The following is a 22662-nucleotide window of genomic DNA, read 5'->3' on the forward strand; positions in this document are numbered from 1 at the left end:
TCCACTAGGGAATTCCTAGTGGTTTAAGGCCTTGTTGCATATGGTCAATGCAATCACACTCAGTAAACGAGAGTAGTTAGAACTCCATTTTTGGTCACTTATTCTAATTTCTCATCTTTGCTTGAGGACAAGCAAAATCTTTGTTTGGGGGTGGTTTGATAAGAGCCCAAAACTGTAGTTTTAACCCCTTAATAATCATACTTGTTAGACCAATTATGTGAATAATAAGTAAGAGTTAATATCGATTACGTGTTTTTATGCATTTTCGGGCTTCAAAGTCCATTATGTGCAGAAATGTACCACATTAGCGAGATAAAGGAGCAAAAGCCAGCAGAACTTCCGAATGCCATATCTTTGGACTCAGACCTCGGAATTGGGTCTACCTTATGTCAAAACGACCGTCTCGGAAAGAGCTTTCCAATGGTCCAAACCTTGACCCAATCAGAGGAGCAGAAGTGGATGAAAAGTCTGTGGAAGCCAACTGCAGCTGAAGAGGCCTTTTTGGACTGAAAGAATTGGGTTTTGGGCCTGATTCTCTGGCCCAAACCATGGCTCCAAGCCCATGCACGAATTTTGGATCTGGATGTATAAAAACAAAAGCTTAGCTCTTTGTTAATGGTAGCTAGTTAGACCTAAATTAAGATATAGAATTCTAGATCTAGTTTTATTAATTAAATTAAGTTTTAGTTCCATTTAAATTCTTGTTTTAGATTAAATCTCTGAATCATTGTTCTTGATTGATTAGATAAATAAAGTAGTATTTTTATCAAGTTTGAATTTTGTCATTTCCAGTATAGATCTAATTTCAATTCTTGTTCCTATTTCATTCCAGCCATTAAGTTAGATTCATTATTGTTCAAATTAAGTAAATCTAAATTTCTTACATTATGTTTAGTTTAGATTCAATGGGAAATGTTATATTGATGATTCAAGGCTAAACCTCCATTAGAGGGGTTGATGAAGCCTTGATGAAAACTTAGTTGTTTAGTATAGAAAGCGTTTTAGCATCTATTCCACTCTAGAAGGTCGTGTTTTAAGCCATGAGAATGGAATGGGTGACCTCACATGCTAGTTAGTACTTGGTAGAAATGCCATGAACACTAGGGATTAGACTCGGAATTCTTGCCGTGAAAACGTAAGAATCGAGATACCACAATCTGTACTAGGTCATTAAGTTGGATTCGAGGTGGATTCAATTCCCCTCTAATTCCTTTATCTAGAGTCAAACAATAGTATTTCCATAGCATTTGTAGTTAATTTCTAGTAATCATCTTAATTAAGTATCGTGAGTATAATATTTAAGTAAAGCTCTCATTGACTTAAGAGTTTAACTAGTTAGACTTAGAAAACAATCCATGCTAGGGAACTAGGAGTGGAACGAACTTCGTACTCCATTTAGTGCAATTCGCATTGAGAGTAGAAGCTTTGATAATCGACTCGTAAAAGAATAGTTCTAGTTTACTTACGTTGTGAATTCATAGTTCATTTCGTAGGTAGACTACTCATTTTATAGTTATCAGTTTACAGTTTACAGTTTACAGTTTACAGTTTTGGGCTCTTATCAGTATACTTCTTCGCATGCTAATGTATCTAGATACGTATGAGTGATTCAAATTTGCCAGTAACTATAGATATCTGTCTACGTAATATATAATTACAAATTAGCGTACATATACGTATTACTGATGTATATTTGCCTGTACGTATCGAAATATTTAAGGATGATACATCCTTGCCTATTCGTATTGCTATACGTATGAGTAGAGTATCTTCACATGTTACTGCATCTAGTATTGTATGAGTAGGTCGTATTTGCATGCTTGTACTTTCACCCTTGCATAAATCTTAAAAAAGAAAAAAAAAATTAAGAAAGACCTTGCATAAATTTTAATTCCATAAATCTTAATCATATTCTAACGGTGTCTAGGAAACTTGAAAGATTGAGGTTACTTAATTAGAACCGTACTTGCATGGAAAGCCTCCCTCATATCTCTCTTGTAACCTGGCCATTGGTTTATGCACACGTATTCCTCGCTTCACTGCTACATTACCAGTAGCTTAGGCCTACGTTGTTCTTCGGTTAATTACCTTCATCAAGATCCTTTGTCGCCATTAACTTCTGTCGTTATGGCCGACAATCCTCCACCGGCTGAGAAGCCCCTGTCGGACTTCTATACTGCATTACAAGAAGGACCTTCTTCCTACATCAAACTTGAGGACATTGTCGGTGATTTTTGGATTCCACCAAACATTTTTAGTTTGTTACCTGTGTATCATGGTTTGGATCACGAAAAACCATACAATCATCTTCATAGGCTTTAATAAGTGGCCACAACATTTCACCATCCAGCCGTCTCTAAGGAACAACTCTTGCTTTGGCTGTTTCCATTCACTTTAGCAGAGAAAGTGTCAATTTGGCTAGCAGGACAACAGCCACAATCCATAGACACATGGAATAAATTTGTTCAAGCTTTCATGCTTCAATTTTACACTCAGAAGAAAACAACTGAAATGCTTAAGAAAATTCAATTCTTTTGTCAAAATCCTCATGAATCCTTTACGGAAGCATGGAGTCGCTTTACTGATCTTCTTTTAGAATGTCCTCATCACCAACTAGACAAAGTTGTCCTTGTTTGTTCATTCTTTAATGGACTTTCTGATCATCAAAAAGAAACTCTTGATATAATGAACGGCGGTTGCTTCATGGACAAAGGAGCTACTGAAGCATATACTTTTCTTGAAAAACAAGCGAAAAAAGGTACACACTGGGGTAACACTGAGTTGTCTAGGTCATCAAAGGATACTGTTACAAAAGCTACATCTATTTTTGAGGTAAAACCCGATCCCAAATTAAAAAATTTGATAGAATCCCTAACTAAAAAAGTAGATGCCCTTGCAGTTCAAGTAAACGATCAACTACCAAAACAGGTCATGAGCGTTGACACATCCCCATGTGTTCTTTGTCTTAGTCCTGACCATCCTGATCCGTATTGTCCCTTGTTATATGCTTCCCCTACTCAACCATCAAAGGAGGCATGTGCATTCAACATTCCTAATGCACCTTAGAGACAGCATTCGAATTTCGCTTGGCGCCAAAATAACCAACAGATAGGGGCTCCTCCAGGTTTCGCAAATCCACCTGTTCGACCACCCAACAACTTTATTCCATACTGCCAAGGAAATAATCAGCAATACCAACAAAGTCAAAATCAATTTCAAAATACTTCCAATGCTAACTATCAAACCAACCGCAGCCTTGTTCCAGCCAATCTAAATCCCAACTATAATCAACAACTTCTCAGCAATAATCGTGAACTAGTACCTATTGCACAACCTACGCCACTCGTTACGGATAGGACAAGCGAGACTTTCTTAGCTTACATGAACCAACAATCTCAAATTTTAACGTCTATCCAACAATCACTTCAACAATTGGCGCAAGAAAAGAGTCAGAAAGGTGTGTTTCTTGGACAAGCAATTCCAAACCCTAAGCCAGCAAATACTGCCTTTGAACTCACCAATGCACCTGGTACAAGTACTCCCAACCATGGTGAGGTGCACGCAATCACTACTCTTCGATCTGGAAAAACTGTAGACAATCAAATACGTATGCCAGATGATCAACCAAAGGAATCCGAAGGTTCTAATTAATCTATTTTCAATAATGAACCTACGGGGGATTCACCAAATCCAACAAAGTCAACATCTCATAATTTAGGAAACAAGCAAGTGGACCCCTTTGCCAAATTCCGCCCTAAGGCACCGTTTCCTGCACGCTTGGCAAAGAATAAACTTGATGAGAATTTTGATGAAATTCGAGAAACTTTTTAGAATTTGACAATCAACTTACCTTTTCTCGATGCCTTAAAGCTATTGCCAAAACATGCAAAATTTCTGAAAGATATGTGCACCACAAAAAAGAGAACTAAGGTTCCTTAACAAGCGTTCCTCACCAAACAGTTTCCATCCATCATCGAACACAATGGTATAGTCAAATACAAGGACCCTGGTAGACCAACGGTTCCATGCACCTTAGGTGACAAATATACGGCTAATGCGCTACTAGACCTAGGAGCTAGTGTGAACTTACTTCCATATTACTTATTTAAACAACTAGGTCTTCATGAGCTTAAACCTACCACCATGACTCTACAGTTAGCCGATCATTCCATTAAGTATCCAAAAGAAATTGTGGAAAACGTCCTTGTAAAAGTCGAAGACTTTTACTATCCTGTAGACTTTGTTATTTTGGATACAGAAGTTGCATGTGATTCCATTCCTATCATCTTAGGATGTCCATTCCTAGCAACTGCTAATGCTCTTATTAACTGTAGGGATGGTTCCATGACCATGTCCTTCGGAAATCTTTCGGTCGAGGTAAATGTGTTCAAGCTGATGAAACAAATTCCAGAGCCTGACATTGATGGTGAGGTGAACAGGGTTGACAGCATTGTGTAAGAGTATTTAACAAACTCTTTTCCTGAAGATGAAGTATACCAATTTCTTTCCTTTAGCGATTCTGAATTTGAGGACGATGATTATACACAAGAAGTAAACAAGTTATTAGAGTCAATACCATTATTTGACCCTACGACTGTGATATCCAGTGACTTGGATAAACATCAATCTGTTTACTCTATGGAAGACGACTTTCCTCAAAAATCTTTAATACCCACTCCACACACCCCTGACTTAAAACCACTTCCTTCATAATTAAAATACGTACAACTTGATCCAGATGGTTGTCACCCAGTTATCATTTCTTTTCAATTGACTAACGATTAGGAATCTCATTTAATTAATGTCATTCAACAACATCATTCTGCTATTGGATGGTCCCTCGATGATATTAGAGGCATTGACCCTACTATGTGCACCCATCGCATACACCTTGAAGAAAATGCTAAGACGTCGCGCGAACCGCAGCGTCGTCTAAACCCAACCATGAAAGATGTGGTATGTGAGGAAGTTTTAAGATTACTCGATGTAGGTATTATTTACCCTATCTCTGATAGTGTTTGGGTTAGTCCTGTACACGTAGTTCCAAAGAAATCTGGCATTACAGTTGTGCAAAATGATAAAGATGAATGCATTTTTGCTCGTATTCCAGTGAAATGGCGAATATGCATTGACTATCGCAAACTTAATGCGGTCGCTAGTAAAGATCATTTCCCACTTCCCTTCATCGATCAGATGATCGAACGCTTAGCCGGTCATGCATATTACTATTTTCTTGATTGTTATTCAGGTTATTTTCAGATAGTCATAGACCCTGCTGATCAAGAAAAGACTACATTCACCTGTCCTTTTGGTACATTTGCATATAAACGAATGCATTTTGGCCTTTGCAATGCACCTGGTACATTCCAATGCTGTATGCTTCATATTTTTAGTGATATGGTTGAACGTTTTATGGAAGTATTCATGGACGACTTCTCAATATATGGAGATTCTTTCGATAGCTGTCTATCAAATCTTGAAAAGGTCTTTCCTCATTGTGAAGAGAAAAACCTTGTTCTTAATTGGGAAAAATGCCATTTCATGGTTACAAAAGGAATAGTTTTAGGACATATCATTTCAAAGGACGGAATCGAAGTCGACAAAGCTAAGATAGAAAAAATTGCTTCACTTCCTATACCAAAAATAGTTCGCGACATTCACACATTTTTAGGACACGCAGGTTTCTATAGGAGATTTATTCAAGATTTCTCAAAGGTTGCTCGACCTTTAACCAATCTCTTGCTTAAAGATGCTGCTTTTGACTTCAGTTTCAATTGCAAACAAGCTTTTGAGACTTTAAAATCCGCCTTAACTACCGCTCCCATAATTTAACCACCTAATTGGTCTAAACATTTTGAACTAATGTGTGACGCGAGCGACTATGCTATTGGAGTTGTACTAGGGCAACGCCGAGAAGATAAGCCAATTGTCATTTACTACGTGAATAAAACCCTTAATGAAGCTCAACGTAACTATACCACCACTGAAAAAGAATTTCTCGCTGTTGTATATGCCTTGGATAAGTTTCGTCCTTACCTTGTGGGTTCTTCCACAATTGTATACACTGACCATGCGGCGCTTCGTTACCTATTAGCGAAAAAAGATGCAAAACAGAGGTTGATCCGATGGATTCTCCTTTTGCAAGAATTTACTCTAGAAATTAGAGATAAAAAAGGTTGTGAAAATGTGGTTGCAGACCATTTATCAAGACTTGTCAGTGATGTTGATACTGATACCGAACCTATCTGTGATTCCTTTCCGGATGAACACTTATATTCCATTTTTTTGTCCCCTTGGTACGCTGACATAGTAAATTACTTAGTTACCAAGAAAGTCCCTTCATCTTGGTCTCGTAATAACCGAAAAAAGTTCTTATCGACTGTGAAATTTTATTTCTGGGATGATCCCTACCTCTTCAAGTATTGTTCAGACCAACTTATACGCCGTTGCATTCCCGAACAATCTTGTGGTGGTCATTTTAGTGGTAAGAAAACAGCGGCCAAGGTTCTACAATGTGGATTTTATTGGCCAACACTGTTTAGAGATGCACATGAGCATTGCAAAGCATGCAACCGCTGCCAGCAGCTAGGACGCATTACTCAACGCAATATGATGCCCTTAAATCCCATTTTAATTGTGGAAATCTTTTATGTATGGGGCATCGACATCATGGGTCCCTTTCCAAATTCTCATGGTTTCCTATACATACTAGTAGCAGTTGACTACGTGTCAAAATGGATTGAGGCATTGGCATGTCGTGCTAATGATCACAAAATGGTCGTTTTGTTCGTAAAGGAAAATATTTTCTCTCGATTTGGCGTTCCAAAAGCTATAATTAGTGATGGGTGAAAACATTTCTGTAATAAATTTTTTGAATCATTAGTAAAGAAATATGGAGTCACACACAAAGTGGAAACTCTGTATCATCCTCAAACCAGTGGCCAAGTAGAAGTCTCTAATAGAGAGCTCAAATCCATTTTGGAAAAAACTGTTAATCCATCTAGAAAAGACTGGTCTTTACGATTATCTGATGCCTTGTGGGCATACAGAACAGCTTTTAAGACACCTATAGGGATGTCTCATTATCGCCTCATTTTTGGTAAACTTTGTCATCTGCCAGTTTAAATTGAGCATCGTGCTTTATGGGCCATCAAAAGCCTCAATTATAATACTAATGCAACAGGCGCAAAGAGAAAATTGCAATTAAATAAGCTTGAGGAAATTTGGAGTGATACCTATGATCTCTCGAAATCCTATAAAGCCAACATGAAAAGAGTGCATGACAAGCACATATTAAGAAAAATATTTCAAAATTGGTCAAAAAGTTTTGTTGTACAACTCGAGATTACACATTTTTCCAGGAAAATTAAAAACTAGATGGTCTGGTCCTTTCACTGTCTCTGCTGTCACCCCTTATGGGGCTATCTTTTTGAGAAACTTAAATTATGACAGCAAATTTCAAGTAAATGGCCAACGCCTTAAACATTATCATGAGTTGCGCTCTCCAGATGTCGAAGAGACTCTTCTCAAAGATCCAGTCTACACAGACTAATAGATTCATTGGTGTACTTCTTTCCATGTGATTTAAACAAGGAAAGTATGCCATTAGGGTAGCCGGGCCTTCTTCTATTTTCTTTTCTAAAAATCCCTAGAGTGTGTGGTTGCAAGTGCTGGAACCTTAGTCCACAAACACTCTACTTCATAACTGAGTATAAATGTCTTTTGTTAATCGAGCAAACGTGCCTTCTGGTAAACAATGGGTACCAAAAATTTCAACTCCTTCCTTCTCTTCCTTTTTCTATTCCCTTCCTCGCGAACTTCAACTAATCATTTGGTGTAAATCTCACCCATCTCGAATAGATAATGGTCGTAGTACTTTTGCTCAAAAGCGACGTGCGAAAAGGATGGGGTTGTGTATGAATTCTCAAACACCTTTCAATCCAGGTCTTGATCTGCTATCCGAGATGAGCCGGTATAAGGTATATTATTGTCGGACACCAACTCAGTAGGATAAACTTTGTCGTCGTCCCATTGTTCCCACAGGTTGGGATTCATCTTGAGGATCTGACGTTAAAAGACTCACATTCGTCTTGAAGATCTGACATTAAACAACTCACATACGTCTTGAGGATCTAACATTAAAAGACTCAACATGTATATACTCGTGTCTTTTATTTTCACCTTTGCACTAAGTGTTGTGCACAAAGAAAGTCGTGATATGCAACATCGGATGGTCCCTCATTCGCATGGGAAATGGATTTCACCAGGCCAACCCCAAATAGTTTTCTATTTGATGACAGTTCGGGGCGATTTGAGGCTATACCATATGTAATAAGGGTAATATTATTATTAGACCATTGCACACTGGTCAGGGATGGTACTGTCCTGAACCCTAGGCCCCCAAAACATAAAGGTTAAGCCACAGTCTAGCTGGATTGGGTTTGCCCCAGAGCCGACATGACAGTTGCCTGATTTTACAGTAATGATTTTCTTCTTGAAGTCCGGTGTTCTTGACACGTTCATCTCCCCTTGTACATTTGTATATAAAATTTGTAAATAAATAAACTTCTAAAAAAAAGGGGGGAGGGGGGGGGGTTGCGTTATGTTTTTATAAGATTCAACCCCCCAAATAAAAATAAAAAGGTTTGAATATGCCTTCTCCATACTCCTTTGGATGGCATTTTTAATGTCGATCATTTTCACATCTTGTTCGTTCAATTTGGAGTTAAAATGAATCGAAATTCTACGCTTGAAATTTTGGAACATTTCAGGACATAAGGGTAATTTCCGGATTTCATATGGGCTTGGGCCAAAAATTTGACTTGACCCAAATCACGCATCCTGTCACAAAAAAACATCACGCGAGGCATACCACGCGTCAACCTCCCTTATTTCTTCCCCCCTAAATTACGGATCTTGGTTCCCCTCACACTAGACTCGCGAACGCGGCTTAGCAAGCCTGATTTGAACCCGCGCACGTGGGCTAATCACCACTAATTCAAAGCCCTTTGCTCCAGCACCATCTACTCCATCACTACAAGCAATTTAAACCCTCAGAATAGCATCTCGACCTCTCTATGGAAGCATGTCAACAAATCACAGTTAAGAGGAATTTTAAAAATCTATTCAATTTGGGCATGTTTCATCCCTTTTTCGACGAAGAAATTGCGAATAGGGAGTGGGAGTATCTGTTGCACAAAGTGCCAGCTAATTACTCGGAAGATTTAGTTTTAAAGTTTTACAACAATGGTGGTTTCCGGGGTGATGAATTTTGGATTACGGCGGATGGGATAGAACGTGAACTCACGCTGGAGTTAATATCGAATACTGCACAGATTCTGATAAACTCCGATAGTCCGACCCTATTGATATCAGAGTATCCAACTACGATGGACTTAATGTTTGACACGCTTCTCGAGGGAGAGTACAATAATGGCTCGAGCTGCGTGTACCAGCACTCGCTCAGACGGAACCAACTAGTCGTTACTCAGTGGCTGGCTTACAACGTCATTGGAACTTCAAAGATGTCTGCCGTGAACAAGACATTCTTGCACCTGCTGTGGATCCTCCAGGAGAAGAAGGATACCTTATGTATGGTCCATTTCCTGGGCTATTACGACTCCGTCAAGCAGGTCAGCTCCTCTTGCTATACTTGTTACTCAGCTTATGCTTAACTTAGGGTTCCAGTCTGCTACTCCTTTCATTCCAACAAGGTCTTTCGAAAATTTTGGAATTTTCGAGACTTGTGTTCTGGACCACTGGGACCCAATAGCTAGAGATGATATTGAGCGTGATAACGTACCTCCCCCTCCTCCTTCACCACCCAACTATTTTTATGAGGATACCATGCGCCGAATCAGCACTCCCATGGAAGCTTTGAGACAGATGAACACTAGCATGCGCAGGATGTTTCTTCATCAGGAAGAGATGCTTACTTCCCAAATGACTTCCAGCAAGAAATGCGTAATTGCCAAGGCCGTTTCCAGATAATGATGATGGCAAATCAATGGCGATTCCAAGATCAACTGCTACAATCTTTAGGCCACATTCCAGACCAGTCAGCTCAGCCAGGAGTTCATCATGGCCGAAGAAGTAGAAACCTTAGTTCATCTTCTGCTAACCCAGAGGATTCCCAGTAGTTGTTTATTTCCCTTAGTTTAGAAATGACTATGTCATTTATTTCCCTTATGCACTGCATTTTTATTTTTCTAGTAATGAAAAATTATATATCGTTTGATTTCTCATAATTTTGTATCTCCAGACGGTTTGAATGAGAAATTATTTATGTTATGCAATTATTATACTTCCTAATATATTAGTTTGTTCCTTGATGCACTGGGACTACTCTCTAAGCCCAACGGTCAAAACCTAACGGACTGATCCAAACGGTCAGATACCCATCGGTCAGATTTTCCATTATAAAATCCAACTCTCCTCATCCACTTTCACTCATCCCATTCTCTCACTCTCCACAGCTTTATCTTCACATATTATCTTTTCATTCAAAACAATGAATCCGATCGAGCGATTGGAATAGGAGCAATGCAAATGGGCTGTCACAGTATTCGTGATAAATGTGTTTATCATTGTTCTACTGTCGCTCATGAATAACATGCTCCAGAATATCTAGATCTATGTAACCGACATCTTTCTTTCCCTTTGTTGCTTTGTATATTACTATGGTGTGTTAAATAATTCTCCACCATTTGTACGGGTTACGTATTAAATGGAGAAGTACTCTATTTAATAATTGTGTATATTAGTTGTATTTTTACCTTATCATAAACATAAAATAGTTATCAAAACAATAACAAATAAGCAAAATCAATAACACACCAAAATAAATCAATCTCAACTTATTATTTTAGGAATAGATCGTGCACGCTACACGGTATGCCTAACACTTGTCATACACGCAACTCGATTATTCTATCCATCTTCTATTATTGAGGTATGATCATCAATTCTGAAATTACGTGTAGGTCTAACTGCCCTGTGAAACTTTTCTCCGTATTTTCTAACATTGAAACATCTCATTAATTGTTTTTGGGATTCTGATATGAAAGACTTACTATGGATACCCATTGTTGCTGTTCCTAAAAGTATGTGTCACAACAACACATGATTCACTTGTGTTTTCACATATTAATTCCGAATTTAACTACACTTGGAATCATGATTGGTATAGACTCATATATTGGCTATAAGTCTCTTCTTTTTAGCAATTCTCATTTCAAGCATTCTTCACTATCCTTCCCTCAGAAATACTTCCAAATGGATCACCCAAGAAAAATAATGCCTGAGAAAGACTACCTTAAAATTTTTGATGATGGCCAGTTTTCTCCTTATTTTGACACAGAAATTGTACGTCGAGGATAGATGCCTCTTCTATATCATTCAGCAGCTAGTTATTCCCGAGAATTGGTTTTGATGTTCTACCAATTTAGTGGACCTGAAAATAGAAAATTCTACTTCGATGCCTATGGACAACGATTTGAATTGACTAGGGAAATTATCTCCGACATACTTCAAATTCCAATGAATACCCAGGAGTTCCTTTTTCCAGAGTCATCATTTGATTCCGTCAAAACTTTACTACGAGCTACTGTATCTCGTGGCGAAGTCGGAAATAGACATCACGTTGTTCTTTAACACTCTTTGAAACATAATCAACGAGTTGTGCTCCACTGGTTAGGACACAATGTGGTAGGTACATCACACCAATCAGAAGTCACAAAGCCTCAACTTCACCTACTTTGGATTTTGCATAATCAAAGGGATGATTTTTGTCTAATCCAACACCTCTGGAACGCAATCACCATGAAAACAAGAAGGTTAACACCTCTACCTACTTTAGTCACGCAAATTATGATGCGTTGGGATTATCCAATAATTTCTCCAGAGACACCCCTTCAAAGAGCAAATATTAGTGTACTCCACACAGACTACTCCATTGGTTTTTGGACTCCTGATTCTCTGACAGATGAACAGAACGACCCAAGCTCAAACTCTGAACATTTCTTTGAGGAATATGTCATGCTAAACATTTTTAATCCCATGGAAGGCATTCAATTTCTTCATCAAGGCATACGGGAACTACACACTCGTCAGGAAATAATCATTAAAACTCTTAAGGATTTTCAAGAACGTCAAGCAATGCATGATATTGAACAGGAGGAAATCTTGGAAAATCATTCTCAGTCCTTGCAAAATCATGCTCTCCTAATGGAGAATCAAACTACACTCTCTACCAGCCAAGGGGACATTCAGATGCAGCTCCGCTAACAAATTGAAGAACTAAACAGTGTGGTGCACGATTTGTGTCTCCAAAATCATCATAATAATCCATGATTTTCTTATTAAATAAAAATAGAATAATAATACTAATTCTATAAATAAATAATCGTATATATTATTACGTTTTTCGTCGTATTATGAATTTTGTTGCTATCTTTGTGTCTTCTTTTGTAAGAAATGCCTACTAGAATTGTCATATTTCACGTTGTGACAAGAACAATTTTAACATGTGATTTTCAATGTCATTACAGGAGGGTCTATTTTCTTCCATACTCATTTATCCATCCAGTTTGCCTTTATCCTTATCCATTTCTTTACTTCATCCACCATGGAATCTTCATCAAACATGACACCTCCAAAACTCATTCCTGGGCAATCCTTTCAGTCTATGATGGATTCCAATACTTATGGACATCTCTTCCGTGATTACATCACTAACATTGGGTGGTCTTCCCTAGTTCTTCAACCTGACCAAACTTATTCTCCGAGTTTGGCTGCATACTTTTATGCTAATATGGAGGACACACCAGCATTCAACCATGCTCATGGCTTCTACTTAGACGGTTTCACAATCTAAGTTGGTGACACACGACATATTTTTTCAAAACAACAGCTTGCCCTAACTTTGGATCTTCCATATCACGAACTGGCCACATCATGGCATTACATCTATCACAATTCTTAACGTTCCTTTCATTGGCATGCTTTCCACGAAACTTACGATGATGGCCTTGGGATTACACTAGAATGAGATGGCCATGTGCCATGGCGGGACATCACCATTCCCTTTGCAAGCATGACCATGAACATGGGGACTGCGATGTTGTTTATACTCCTGAACATCATGGGAGATTGGCACTTTTCCACTGCCAATGAGGCTGTTTGCATAGTATTCAATGCACTGGCTCAAGGTCATACATTATTTAATATCTTAGGTTGTGTTATCTCCAATCTGAAATGAGCTCGCACTTTTCAGGATCAGTATATACTTTTACCTGTAACCGCTTGCCGAATCATGAAGACACATTTCCCACAGTTTTTAGCTACTTTTCATGACTGGGTCAAGGTAGATTCTATGTGCCCAGCAAACAAAATCATTCGTTCATTAAGGTTTAGGCAATGCAAACGTCCTGCTCGGTACCTGAGGCATATTCGTTATTACCCGAAGGATGAAAAAATGAGGACACATTTGAACAAATCAGGAGACAAAGAATGGGTGGAAATTTGGCAGACTATTATCTTTTGGCGTGATGCTAAGGAAATCCATTTTATTCTTGAGGACGCCAGACCAACACATCCTGCTGGATGGTAAATTTGAGCATGCCATTGTACATATATCTAGCTAAATAGTTATGTTTCGTGTGCTATTGTTTTTCATTATTTCTTTCTGTATAATATATTATGTTCTCCAACCTTTCTGTTCCAGCAATCTAGCCCTAATTTTGCTCACGGTTCTCAAGTAATTTCTTTCTTTATCTATTGATATTTTGAGGACTAAGCATCATTCTGTTTGGGGGTGCTTTAAACCTATAGAAAAAATTAGGCAAATTATAGCATGTATATAGTTTTTATTAATAATTGTACTTAGTGACAAAGTCTTGTTTCCTTGTCAATGATGAAAATTGTCTAGAAATCTCACATTAGTATCCTAATTAGTATTTGTTTTTAAGAAATTTAAGATAATATGTATGCAATAGTTTATACATCTTTTTATGAACATTCATGCACTGAGTATCATCAATTGTACATAGCAGTAAGTTTCTGGAACCAACGGTTAGTTACTTAAACAATCAATCCTATGAGAATCTAACCAAAAAGCCTCGATATGTGTGATATGTAAGTAATGACATAGAGGAGTAGTTTTTCCGAATAGAGAAAATCACGCGTCTACTTACTTGATCACCACCCGAACCCTAGGCGAGAATTTAGGCCTTCTTTGGATCGACATAGCTAAAAATTCTTACCTGTTACAAATTTTACCGCTAGTCACTCCATTGAACCTTTCATTAAACCTTTCACTTTCACCAAAAAATTCCTTACACATCTATTAACCCTAAATAGAAGAACCTACCTAAGTGATGAGTATGAGAAATAGGATGAAATGTAGAAAGGTAAAGAGAAAGACTTGACCTAAATAAAAGTTAGTTACTTGCTTCAACCAAGGAAAATAGAATTATGTTTCTTAAGCTTCTTGTTTCACAAAAAAAAATAATAATAATAATAATAATAAAATTAGAGTGTGAAATAAGTACAAGGCTTAAGAGCAAAGTAGGAAAACTCAGGTAGAAACAGGAAAAGAAAACAAGGATTTCTCGATTGTAAATATCTTGAAGACCCTATTCTCTCATACTTATCATTTTTGATTATCCATTTCCATTTTCTTCTACACTACCACCTAAGCCCTATAATACCTAATAAAGACCTCTAGCTCAATTAGGAGTAGGATGGTGTGATAATAAGTAGTAGATGTGATTGATCGACCTCGGCTTCTCTGACTGTCATTGAGTATGTGAGGAAATATGTGCCCACTGCACATTGGAGTTAGCAAAACCTAAGTGGAAAAATTATGAGCGAATTTGTGTTTTGACACATACCTGTGAGAACCCCTTTAGGTACGCTCTCCAAAGGATCCAAAAACGACCCTGCTAGTACATTTCAATGAAAAGTTTACTGCATGCATGATTATATGTAGATGTTTTAATTATTGAATGCATATTAACTTGAGATTCAAAGAAATCAATCCTCGTTCCTTGCTAAGGAGATGTATGGATATCTGAGATTAATTTAGGAAACGAGTTTTTGTCACTGAGTCGTTGTAGTATAAATGAAGTTTGTGAGTATCTTCTCTGGAAAACTCTCACGAGGCTATAACTCGTCCACTAGGGAATTCCTAGTGGTTTAAGTCCTTGTTGCATATGGTCAATGCAACTGCACTCTGCAAAACGAGAATTAGTTATGACTACACATTTTTGGCCACTTATCTATTTTAATGTCTCTTCTTTGCTTGAGGACAAGCAAAGTGCTGTTTGGGGATAATGTGATAAGCAACCAAAACTGTAATATGAAACCCCATTGAGACATATAAATTTGGTTAATTATGTGTTTAATAATCATGAAATGAGTATATTTTCGTACTTTTGCAGGTATTTGTAGTAAACATGAAAATATTGGTTAAACCTGCGTTAAAGCACGGGGAACGATGTATATATGAATTCTTCCAAATCAGTCATGTGAAGCCCAACAAATTCGCACAGAAGCATCAAACTTTCGAAGCTCCTACCTCTTGAACCAGGACTCCGAATGCTACAAGTGAGCTGCTCAAACAATCAGGGCGATGAACTCTACTTATAGGCAGGAAGTTGTAAAATTGCCAAAAGACCGGACCGCCACTGGACTGCACGTAGACCCACTATATGGGCCCGTAAGATTTGATGATTCATCATACAAGTCAAGACAAAGGTGCAAATAATTGGTGCAAAAGTGACACCTTGCATGTAGTTAATAAAGTTAGATGAGATTAGGTGTTAATAGTGAAAAAAGATAGGTGTCACTTTGCTGTGGATTGTGTGGTTAAGAAGGAAGTAAATGTGGTTTGGTGTTTCACATGGGAGGAAATGAGATTTCTCTCAAATGGAGAAGAAAACAAAACAAAGGGGGAGACACTCCATTTACTCCCTTGACTTTTTTTCCTTTACCATACATTATTTTAGTTCCTTAGTCTTAGTTTTTATTTAGTTTTTAGTTTTTAGTTTTTAGAGAGAGCTTGTAATAGTTTTAATGGAAGAAACTTTGTGTTCTTCTAGTTCCAAATAAATCTAAATGCAAGTGAGTTCATATATATAGTTTCTTCTTCTTTTTGTTCTCTCTCTCTCATTTGATATTTATATTATGCACTTTTCTTCTTTTATCCCAAGGATCATGAGCTAAACCTTACCTTTGTGGGGGGTTAATGATGCTCATGTGAGGGATAACCTTTGTTATTTGATTTTAGTAAGTTTGTTTAGGAAGAACAACTAGACCTACATCCTATCCCAAAATGGTAGTTGGTGTAGAGTCTAGTTAGGAATCAAAGTGATGAGCTTAGAGATAAGTCATTGCTTTGGTTCTACATGCTAGCATGTATGATCTTAGAGATAAGTCATAGTGTTAGGGATCAAGTTAATCTTTATTAGAACTTGTCTATGAGTTCTAGGAAGATTAAGATGCAAGAACTTAAAATTACACAATAAATGTTATCTTCACATGAGGAAAATTAACTCTCCACTTTTGTCTTAGTCAATTTTTACCTTGTCTTAGTTGCATGTTTACGTAACTTAAGGTTTTCATTTTTTGTGCATTAATAGAAACCAAGTAGTAGTATTAATACAATCATAGCTAAACTTACTCACTAGTTTCCTAAAAGAGTAAAACCAAGTTATAAGTGGTCCTAGAATTTAGGTTGGTTCGAATCCTTACTCAAAAACTATACACACACGAAGATTGTGAGTAAGGACTTATCTTTGAATTCGCACTTTGTCCAATAAGAGATTCAAATCTCTAAGATACTCAAAAGGTGAACATCAACTATTCGTGCTGAGCTTTATCAAGGATTAGTTGATGCAGTACTTTCTAGAGATTCAAAACCAAGTTTTGTTAGAAGACGATTAGTTCTACCATCTTCTTTCACTGGAGGTGCACGTTATATGCTGCAAAACTATCAAGACGCTATTGTGTTTTGTCAATGGGATGGATCTCCTAATCTATTCATAACCACTACACCATAACAGGCTATTTGCAATGGCAAAAAAGGGTTGCTAATAATTTTCGCAACGCTTTTTAAGTGTTGCAAATATGGCGTGGGTAAAGTGTTGGAAATTTTTGCAACGGTTAATAAGCGTTGCAAACAGAAATTTCCAACGGTTATTAACCGTTGCAGAGTGAAAATTACTAATGGTTATTAAGAGTGACAATTACTAACGGTTAAAAAGCGTTGCGAAGTTTGATTTGTAACAATTATTGATAATGATTTAATATTTATTTTTTGCTTTGCAACGGTTTACAACCGTTACTAATGTGTTGATATAGTAAAAAAAATTATTTTAATTTTTTTTTCTGCCCTAAACCTGCACCTCCTAGTTTCATATAGAAGCAAATAAAATTACCAATGCTTTTTCATACCATTTGACAAGTAAAATAAACACAAACAAATACCTGAAAAAAATATTATATTTATTGAACCATATATATAACTTCAGAAGAGTTTTGAGGGTTACAAATTCAAATTTACTAAGGGTTACAAATTTCTATACTATTTTCCAAGCAATCCCGAATCTTCAAAATGCAATAACAAGCATTAGTGACGATGGCTTCACTCAATACAAATCCTAGTGCCGCTCCACAAAGCCCATCTAATTCCAAAAAATTCACAAAACAAATAATGAACTCAGAAAAATAATCATACTAATTAAATTCATGCAATTAATTAAATACTTGACCACCACCACCCTCCCCTGAAGATAGAGCATTTGTTGTCTACTCCCATATCTTGACAACATAAACAATGATTACATAAAATCGGTGCATAAAAATAAAACCTTGTAGTAACTTGACGAATTGAAAATTGAGAAAATGGAGAGTGGGGCTTAAGTTTTACCTTGACAAGGAGCTTGAGGTGAGCATGACTCATCAGATTAGGAAGCAATTTTTTTGGCCTTCTTGTTTTTCTCTTCATAAAATCGATACCCTACACAATACACCAAACGACAACAAAATGATCTATCAAGCTAAGAAAGAACTTGCCCAACGTTTCCCATACCTACCTATATATGATTCCTATCTCTTGAGAATTGCACTAAAATGTCGGATTCAATAGTGCAAATTCCCTCATGCAATCAAACACACCCTAGTTCTCAAGCCACTTTATAAACAAATCAGGAGAGAAGGACACAAAAGCAAATAGATTCCTATATCAATGACTCATTGTATATTTAGAACATACCACTTTTTACCTTCAAACATAACTTCTCATAAGTCATACAAAACATGTAACATTCATTCAATAAGCTCCTAGCGACTTTCCTTGTTATATATATATATGTGTGTGTGTGTGTGTGTGTGTGTGTGTGTGTGTGTGTGTGTGTGTATATATATATATATATATATATATATATATATATATATATATATAGAGAGAGATATATAGAGAGAGAGAGAGAGAGAGAGAGAGAGAGAGAGAGAGAGAGACCCATGTTGCATCTTCAAACCTTGATCATTCACTCTACAGTTGTCGCCAATAGGAAGAGTTTTAAGTGGAACCTACATCATACAACATCAAATTTCAGCACAAAATCCAACCTTGAACTGAAATAAAAAGAAAAACACAACAGGTTTGATAATTTACTATGTTACCCTTTGAAATTTAGTAGCTCTCTTTCCTGGAATCACCAATAATAGTGTATTTCAATAAGGTAGCTCCAAGCCTCGAGTTGAAGAGGCTATCCTTAGCATTACTCATCTAATATATTTGAACCTCAACCTACAACTTTGTCTCCACTTCACATCAAATAGACCAATTGCTCCTCTATATCGAGGAAAAAAAAACAGTTACCATAATGAGTTGATTAGAAAGGACATGTTTTAGACTGTTCACATTTAAACATTGAGTGATTGAGATAATATTAAACAGTACGACAATCCAAGGACTACCTGCTAGTATGCTACCATTTTGTTCATAATAGTAGGTATAGGAATAAATGAAGAGTCCAGCCAATAGCCAACAACCAATAGCTGACAGAAGTACATTACATATAAGGGTATGGCACAGAGCAATCTGCAGATCGCAGCACAAGTGATAACTGTCAAAATGATATAGTTTACCTACGAAATGAACGATGAATTCACAACGTAAGTAAACTAAACTAACTTTCGTGTCTATTATCAAATCTTCTACTCTCGATGCAAATTGCACTAAGTGGAGTAGGAAGTTCGTTCCACTCCTAGTTCCCTAGCATGGATTGTTTTCTAAGTCTAAGAAATCAGTCTTAAGTCAATGAGAGCTTTACGAAATGTTATGCTAACAAGACGCGTTATTTTAAATAACTAGATATAATAAATAACAAGATAAAATATAAACTAAAGATAATCTACGAAGCTACAGAAATACGATTGTTTGACTCTAGATAAAGAAATAGAGGGGAATTAAATCCACCTCGAATCCAACTTAATAACCTAGTATAGATTGTCGTATCTCGATTCTTACGTTTTAACGGCAAGAATTTCGAGTCTAATCCCTAGTGTTCATGGCATTCCTACCGGATACTAACTAGCATGTGAGGTCGTCCACCCATTCTCATGGCTTAAACACGACCTTCTAGAGTGGAATAGATTCTACTACCAAATTCTATACTAACCACTAAGTTTTCATCAAGGCTTCATCAACCCCTCTAATGGAGGTTTAGCCTTGAGTCATCAAACCAACATTTCCCATTGAATCTAAACTAAACATAATGTAAGAAATTGAGATTTACTTAGTTAACAATAATGAATCTAATTTAATGGCTGGAATGGAATAATAACAAGAATTTAATTTAGGTCTAGAATAGAAATGACGAAATTCGAAATTGACAACTAACTATTTTATTAATCTAATCAATCAAGAACAATCATTCAAAGATTTAATCTAAAACAGGAATTGAAATGGAACTAAAACTTAATCTATTAATAAAACTAGATCTAGAATTCTATATATTAATTTAGGTCTCACTAGCTACCATTAACAAAGAATGAAGCTTTTGTTTTTATACATCCAGATCCAAAAATCGTGCATGGGCTTGGAGCCATGTTTTGGGCCAGAGAATCAGGCCCAAAACCCAATTCTTTCGGTCCAAAAAGACCTCTTCAGCTGCAGTTCGCTTCAACAGACTTTTCGTCCACTTTTGCTCCTCTGATTGGGTCAAGTCTTGGACCATTGGAAAGCTCTTTCCGAGCCGGTCGTTTTGACATAAGGTAGGCCCAATTCCAAGGTCTGAGTCCAATGATATGGCATTCGGAAGTTCTCACGACTATTTTTGCTTCTTTATCTCGCTAAAGTGGCACAGTTACGCACATAATGGACTTTGAAGCCCGAAATGCATAAAACACGTAATCAGTATTAACTCTTACTTATTATTCACATAATTGGTCTAACAGTATGATTATTAAGGGGTTAAAACTACAGTTTTGGGCTCTTATCAAACCACCCCAAACAAACATTTTGCTTGTCCTCAAGCAAAGATGAGAAATTAGAATAAGTGACCAAAAATGGAGTTCTAACTACTCTCATTTTCACTGAGTGCGATTGCATTGACCATATGCAACAAGGCCTTAAACCACTAGGAATTCCCTAGTGGACGAGTTATAGCCTCGTGAGAGTTTTTCAGTGAAGGTACTCACAAACTTCATCTATACTACAACGACTAAGAAATAAAACTATTGTTTTCTCATTCATGTCTCAACTATCTATACATCTCACTAGCAAATACATAAGAATAACCCAGTCAGAACCCTAAGCTAATATATGCATAATAATCAATCATCTAAAATAAACATATAACAATGAGTAATACTATGAAATGTAATAAGAGTCCGTTTTAAAACTTCGGAATAAGCGCCCTTAAGTAGGTCCTCGCGATAAATGTCAAGACAAAACCACTCTGATTTTTCCACTCAAGTTTCGCTACTCCAGTGTGCAGTGGGCACACTTTACCTTACAATCTCAATGACAACAATGAAGCCGGGTCGATCAAACACATCTGCCACTTACTATCACACTAACCTATTCCTAATTGAGCTAGAGGTCTTTATTAGGTGTTGCGGGGATTAGGAGATGGTTTAAGAAGGAAGGAAATGGATATTCAAAAAGGACAAGTCTGAGATAATAGAGTCTTCATATTATGTAACTAGAGAAACCTTGTTATTTACTTTTGCTTCTACATTTTGTTTCCATCCTTAGCCATTTTTTTTTTTTTTTTTCTTTTCTTTGGCTTTTGACTCCCTTTATTCTATTTTTTGGAGTTTAGATTTATTTCTATATTTTCTTTTTCTTTTTCTTTTTCTTTGGATGGAAACTTCTTTTCTTTATTTCCGGAAGCAACTAACTAATTTTTGTTTACACAGGTTTTTCTCTTCTTCTTTCTTCATCATTCTATTCTCAGACTTATTCTAAATTGGGTAGGTTGATTTTTTTTTTTTTTTTTTTTTTTGTTTTGTAACAGGGGGGTAAAGGAATTGTGGGTTATGGAAGGGCTAATGAAAGGCTCGAGGAGGGTGACTAGCGGAAAATAATTCATAGGTTTGAATTTCTGGCTATATCGATCCAAAGAGGGCCTAAATTTCGCTTAGGATATGGCATAGTGATCAAGCAAGTGGACGTGTGATTTCTCTATCCGATTTTACTTCTCCCTTGTGTCATTTCTCAAATGTTTCGGGCTCATATAAGGCTTTAGGCTATATTCTCACAGGATTTGTAGAATAAGTACTCTAGCCTAGATTTCAGAAACTTACTTGCTAACAATCATAGATACTCATGTAATAAATTTATAGATAGATGCAAAGATTATTACCTACATATTAACCTAAGTTTCTAACAATTATTCCGATGCAAAAGCTATGTGAGACTTCTAAATTGTTAAGAGCATAGAAAGAAAACAATACCAATATTCCTAAATGTATAGCATACTTTTTTTTTTTTTATTTATTTTTGAATTTTTGAAATTTTAACTAGAAAACAAGTGCATATTATACATATCTATATCCTAACAGATGTCTTAATTACCGTGTTTCTATGCCCCAAACAAGAAGCATGCTTTGTCCTCAAAGCATTTAAATAAAGAGGGTAGGAAAAATACCATTGAAAGCGTGAAATTCAAGAACATCCGCAAAACAAAGTTAAAACATACAAATATAGTAATAAAAATCTTGACGAACTCTATAAGAGTTCCACCCATTATGGGGTTAACAGAATTAAATTGCTTGGGACATAGCGGACACTAACTTAACTAAAACTTACCTGCACCCCAACATCTACTCGTCATCCTCCTCTTCTATATGAGGTTCTTTTCGCATCCCTGCCATGCCATAACAACTTGCCACGCTTCCGTGGTGTATCATCAACTAGTGCTAACCTCTCTAGTGTTATTTGGTCCGATGGGGTGTAAGGGGCAACCAAATGTGGTTGCACCTGCCATCCCGCCAAGTCATGGCTCGGAATGATCTTACCACCGCGATTGGTGGGTCTCATGATTTCGACCCTTTCCCAATCTGGTAATGCGTGTCACAGAATATGGGTGGCAAAGCAAGCGATAAAGGCGCAAACCAAAGGCAGGCATAAGAAGGTACTTATGCCTCAAG

At 36.9% G+C, this 22662-nt stretch overlaps 1 long non-coding RNA gene across 1 annotated transcript; it reads right to left on the reverse strand.

The window, feature by feature from the left end:
• Positions 1-17929: 17929 nt before the first annotated feature.
• On the reverse strand, positions 17930-19109 carry LOC147487740 (uncharacterized). Its single transcript, XR_015203311.1, has 4 exons — positions 18982-19109; positions 18685-18856; positions 18521-18591; positions 17930-18019 (listed from the first exon to the last, which is right to left on the reverse strand). It is a non-coding gene; the product is annotated as an uncharacterized LOC147487740 (long non-coding RNA).
• Positions 19110-22662: the final 3553 nt, after the last annotated feature.

This window comes from Coptis chinensis, chromosome 7 (genome assembly GCF_015680905.1).
Source record: "Coptis chinensis isolate HL-2020 chromosome 7, ASM1568090v1, whole genome shotgun sequence".
Classification (NCBI taxonomy): Eukaryota; Viridiplantae; Streptophyta; class Magnoliopsida; order Ranunculales; family Ranunculaceae; genus Coptis; species Coptis chinensis.